Here is a 5,595-nt window from a genome sequence, read left to right on the forward strand (position 1 = left end):
TTTTCTAAAATGTCTGCCTACAGTGCCAACGAGAGCTCTTCTCAAATATAACAGTGTAAGAAATAACTACTCCACTTCGCAAGTCACCGTTGGTCTCGGAAACAACTATTGACAACACAATCTTATCACAACGTCCACTCATATGCTCGTTCCAGAGCTTTCGACCACCTGCTTTATTTTTAAGCATCATTTGTGCTTTTTTCGTTATGCAAATCTTCAGGAAGTCTACTTTTTTAAGAGTGTGTATACCCGTATTCCCGCTGATTTTAAAACTCATGCCCCGCGGTGAGGCTTGAACTCACGACCTTCAGATTATGAGACTGACGCGCTGCCTACTGCGCCAACAAGGCCATGGACGCACTCCCAATTATCGAGAAAAATTACGGAAAGACTAACAATGCGGTCTTTTAACTCAATAAAAACAATGTATCTGCAAACCCAAATACTCACACAAAGTTTTGTTTAGTCAATGGTGACTGTGTATGCATGGATGAGTGTGAGGTATGGTGTCAGAGATTTACACTGGACAGCGTAAAACAAACAAAGATGAGCGGGAGAGGTGCTGGACTGAGAGCACCTCCATGGCAATAACAGATGCACAACCAATAATGAAACACTACTTAGTGAATTTGCTCAGAAAATAAAGAAAATGGTTCAAAAAGCTTAATTTGGCCATCACTATTAACCACCTAAACCTGGTAAAAGGTATGAGGTACTCCTCCATAGCAAGTGAATTACCTACTGTAGATGGTGGTCGGCATTAGCCTGGATGCCAGCCAAACTTAGCCCAGCCCATAGCATTTGAGGTCGGGAAGTTCGGTCTGGATTTGATCCGTTGTGGAGCAACTATGCTCGAACCAGAGCTGTTCGACCAATCAAATTGTCAGGGCAATCTTTATACGATGATGGACAGATGATCAACAGTGACGTAATCAACCACGTCACCAAAGAGCGCTTGGGTTGAATTTGTTTACAACAAAGACGGCTGCCGCTGGAGAACTGAGAAGTGTAGATTCCGCCATTAAGCGCCTGTTATAGAAGATATCGACAGCGCATTCATTTTAAAAGAGGAACATAGAACCGCAATCACGTATGTATACACATTGCCACACCCGTCCGTCCGACACGACACTGAAACTGCCGCCTCTGCCTTTGCTCTGTCGAAGCCTGCCTTTGACTTGCAGCTTCTTTGACGTCTGTCTCCGTTGCTCTGATTGGTTGTAAGTCTATCCAGTTGAGTGCACAGGCATTTTCTTTCCTGGTTCGGTTGAAACACGCCCCATAATCACAGCCCAATGGAGCAGTATCAGACGAATATTCTGACTAGAATCGGAGTATGACGACGTCAGGCTAGGTCGGCATGCCAACGAGGCTTGAAAATGTGCACATGGTGATTCGTCGGAGATGTCACAGTTGAAAGCGTGAAGTAACTTCATTTTCTAAAATGTCTGCCTACAGTGCCAACGAGAGCTCTTCTCAAATATAACAGGGTAAGAAATAACTACTCAACTTCGCAAGTCACCGTTGGTCTCGGAAACAACGATTGACAGCACAATCTTATCACAACGTCCACTCATATGCTCGTTCCAGAGCTTTCGACCACCTGCTTTATTTTTAAGCATCATTTGTGCTTTTTTCGTTATGCAAATCTTCAGGAAGTCTACTTTTTAAGAGTGTGTATACCCGTATTCCCCGTTGATTTTAAAACTCACGCCCCCTGTGAGGCTTGAACTCTCGACCTTCAGATTATGAGACTGACGCGCTGCCTACTGCGCCAACGAGGCCATGTACACTCTCCAATTATCGAGAAAAATTACGGAAAGACTAACAATGCGGTCTTTAAACTCAATAAAAACAATGTATCTGCAAACCCAAATACTCACACAAAGTTTTGTTTAGTCAATGGTGACTGTGTATGCATGGATGAGTGTGAGGTATGGTGTCAGAGATTTACACTGGACAGCGTAAAACAAACAAAGATGAGCGGGAGAGGTGCTGGACTGAGAGCACCTCCATGGCAATAACAGATGCACAACCAATAATGAAACACTACTTAGTGAATTTGCAGAAAATAAAGAAAATGGTTCAAAAAGCTTAATTTGGGCATCACTATTAACCACCTAAACCTGGTAAAAGGTATGAGGTACTCCTCCATAGCCAGTGATTTACCTACTGTAGATGGTGGTCGGCATTAGCCTGGATGCCAGCCAAACTTAGCCCAGCCCATAGAATTTGAGATCGGGAAGTTTGGTCTGGATTTGATCCGTTGTGGAGCAACTATGCTCGAACCAGAGCTGTTCGGACCAATCAAATTGTCAGGGCAATCTTTATACGATGATGGACAGATGATCAACAGTGACGTAATCAACCACGTCACCAAAGAGCGCTTGGGTTGAATTTGTTTACAACAAAGACGGCTGCCGCTGGAGAACTGAGAAGTGTAGATTCCGCCGTTGCGTCTGTTATAGAAGATATCGACAGCGCATTCATTTTAAAAGAGGAACATAGAACCGCAATCACGTATGTATACACATTGCCACACGACACGGAAACTGCTGCCTCTGCCTTTGCTCTGTCGAAGCCTGCCTTTGACTTGCAGCTTCTTTGACGTCTGTCTCCGTTGCTCTGATTGGTTGTAAGTCTATCCAGTTGAGTGCACAGGCATTTTCTTTCCTGGTTCGGTTGAAACACGCCCCATAATCACAGCCCAATGGAGCAGTATCAGACGAATATTCTGACTAGAATCGGAGTATGACGACGTCAGGCTAGGTCGGCATGCCAACGAGGCTTGAAAATGTGCACATGGTGATTCGGAGGAGATGTCACAGTTGAAAGCGTGAAGTAACTTCATTTTCTAAAATGTCTGCCTACAGTGCCAACGAGAGCTCTTCTCAAATATAACAGGGTAAGAAATAACTACTCAATTTCGCAAGGCACCGTTGGTCTCGGAAACAACGATTGACAACACAATCTTATCACAACGTCCACTCATATGCTCGTTCCAGAGCTTTCGACCACCTGCTTCATTTTTAAGCATCATTTGTGCTTTTTTCGTTATGCAAATCTTCAGGAAGTCTACTTTTTAAGAGTGTGTATACCCGTATTCCCAGTTGATTTTAAAACTCATGCCCCGTGTGAGGCTTGAACTCACGACCTTCAGATTATGAGACTGACGCGCTGCCTACTGCGCCAACGAGGCCATGGACGCTCTCCCAATTATCGAGAAAAATTACGGAAAGACTAACAATGTGGTCTTTTAACTCAATAAAAACAATGTATCTGCAAACCCAAATACTCACACAAAGTTTTGTTTAGTCAATGGTGACTGTGTATGCATGGATGAGTGTGAGGTATGGTGTCAGAGATTTACACTGGACAGCGTAAAACAAACAAAGATGAGCGGGAGAGGTGCTGGACTGAGAGCACCTCCATGGCAATAACAGATGCACAACCAATAATGAAACACTACTTAGTGAATTTGCTCAGAAAATAAAGAAAATGGTTCAAAAAGCTTAATTTGGCCATCACTATTAACCACCTAAACCTGGTAAAAGGTATGAGGTACTCCTCCATAGCCAGTGAATTTCCCTTCTGTAGATGGTGGTCGGCATTAGCCTGGATGCCAGCCAAACTTAGCCCAGCCCATAGCATTTGAGGTTGGGAAGTTCGGTCTGGATTTGATCCGTTGTGGAGCAACTATGCTCGAACCAGAGCTGTTCGGACCAATCAAATTGTCAGGGCAATCTTTATACGATGATGGACAGATGATCAACAGTGACGTAATCAACCACGTCACCAAAGAGCGCTTGGGTTGAATTTGTTTACAACAAAGACGGCTGCCGCTGGAGAACTGAGAAGTGTAGATTCCGCCGTTGCGTCTGTTATAGAAGATATCGACAGCGCATTCATTTTAAAAGAGGAACATCGAACCGCAATCACGTATGTATACACATTGCCACACCCGTCCGCACGACACGGAAACTGCCGCCTCTGCCTTTGCTCTGTCGAAGCCTGCCTTTGACTTGCAGCTTCTTTGACGTCTGTCTCCGTTGCTCTGATTGGTTGTAAGTCTATCCAGTTGAGTGCACAGGCATTTTCTTTCCTGGTTCGGTTGAAACACGCCCCATAATCACAGCCCAATGGAGCAGTATCAGATGAATATTCTGACTAGAATCGGAGTATGACGACGTCAGGCTAGGTCGGCATGCCAACGAGGCTTGAAAATGTGCACATGGTGATTCGGAGGAGATGTCACAGTTGAAAGCGTGAAGTAACTTCATTTTCTAAAATGTCTGCCTACAGTGCCAACGAGAGCTCTTCTCAAATATAACAGGGTAAGAAATAACTACTCAATTTCGCAAGGCACCGTTGGTCTCGGAAACAACGATTGACAGCACAATCTTATCACAACGTCCACTCATATGCTCGTTCCAGAGCTTTCGACCACCTGCTTTATTTTTAAGCATCATTTGTGCTTTTTTCGTTATGCAAATCTTCAGGAAGTCTACTTTTTAAGAGTGTGTATACCCGTATTCCCCGTTGATTTTAAAACTCATGCCCCGTGTGAGGCTTGAACTCACGACCTTCAGATTATGAGACTGACGCGCTGCCTACTGCGCCAACGAGGCCATGGACGCTCTCCCAATTATCGAGAAAAAATTACGGAAAGACTAACAATGCGGTCTTTAAACTCAATAAAAACAATGTATCTGCAAACCCAAATACTCACACAAAGTTTTGTTTAGTCAATGGTGACTGTGTATGCATGGATGAGTGTGAGGTATGGTGTCAGAGATTTACACTGGACAGCGTAAAACAAACAAAGATGAGCGGGAGAGGTGCTGGACTGAGAGCACCTCCATGGCAATAACAGATGCACAACCAATAATGAAACACTACTTAGTGAATTTGCTCAGAAAATAAAGAAAATGGTTCAAAAAGCTTAATTTGGCCATCACTATTAACCACCTAAACCTGGTAAAAGGTATGAGGTACTCCTCCATAGCCAGTGAATTACCTACTGTAGATGGTGGTCGGCATTAACCCAAATACTCACTCAAAGACTAAAATCAACCGTAGATGCTTTGTCATGTCCCCACGCAAAAGCCATGACAGAAGATGGGAAGCAAAGGCTGAAGGAAATGCAAGACTAAGAATATGACTACAACACAAGAAATGATAATTTAGTGACGGTGGTAGTCAGTTTAGTCAGTGGTGAATGTGTATGCATGGATGAGTGATGATTTGGCTTTGTTAATTCTTGCTGTAGAGAGCTCAAGCATAACTATGTCCAGAAAGTACGCCAACCACTGTTTTATACAAAGCGAGTGGGGGGGGGGGGAGAGCCAGCGTTGAGCTATCATTTTCTTAGTTACGGTTGAGCCGGCTAGCCAAACTTTCTTCTGTCTCCCAAGCAGGTGTAATTTAGAGTCGTCATTAAGTAACAAGACAATCGGGTCAGTAGGAATTCAACATCCTATCACATCAGATATTATTAATGTTGTTTTATTCCAGAACTCATGCACCTGTTCCAACAGAGTCTCACTCCCTACTCGTCAAATGTATGACGCATGGTCAAGGTACCCGTTGCGTTAT

At 43.9% G+C, this 5,595-nt stretch overlaps 4 non-coding genes across 4 annotated transcripts; all 4 read right to left on the minus strand.

Moving 5' to 3' along the window:
- Positions 1-276: 276 nt before the first annotated feature.
- On the minus strand, positions 277-350 carry trnam-cau (transfer RNA methionine (anticodon CAU)). The gene has a single exon. It is a non-coding gene; the product is annotated as a tRNA-Met (tRNA).
- Positions 351-1,711: 1,361 nt separating this feature from the next.
- On the minus strand, positions 1,712-1,784 carry trnam-cau (transfer RNA methionine (anticodon CAU)). Its single transcript has one exon. It is a non-coding gene; the product is annotated as a tRNA-Met (tRNA).
- A 1,342-nt stretch (positions 1,785-3,126) lies between these two features.
- trnam-cau (transfer RNA methionine (anticodon CAU)) lies at positions 3,127-3,199 on the minus strand. The gene has a single exon. It is a non-coding gene; the product is annotated as a tRNA-Met (tRNA).
- A 1,356-nt stretch (positions 3,200-4,555) lies between these two features.
- On the minus strand, positions 4,556-4,628 carry trnam-cau (transfer RNA methionine (anticodon CAU)). Its single transcript has one exon. It is a non-coding gene; the product is annotated as a tRNA-Met (tRNA).
- Positions 4,629-5,595: the final 967 nt, after the last annotated feature.

The sequence above is a fragment of the Sander vitreus genome, chromosome 10, assembly GCF_031162955.1.
Source record: "Sander vitreus isolate 19-12246 chromosome 10, sanVit1, whole genome shotgun sequence".
NCBI lineage: Eukaryota > Metazoa > Chordata > Actinopteri > Perciformes > Percidae > Sander > Sander vitreus.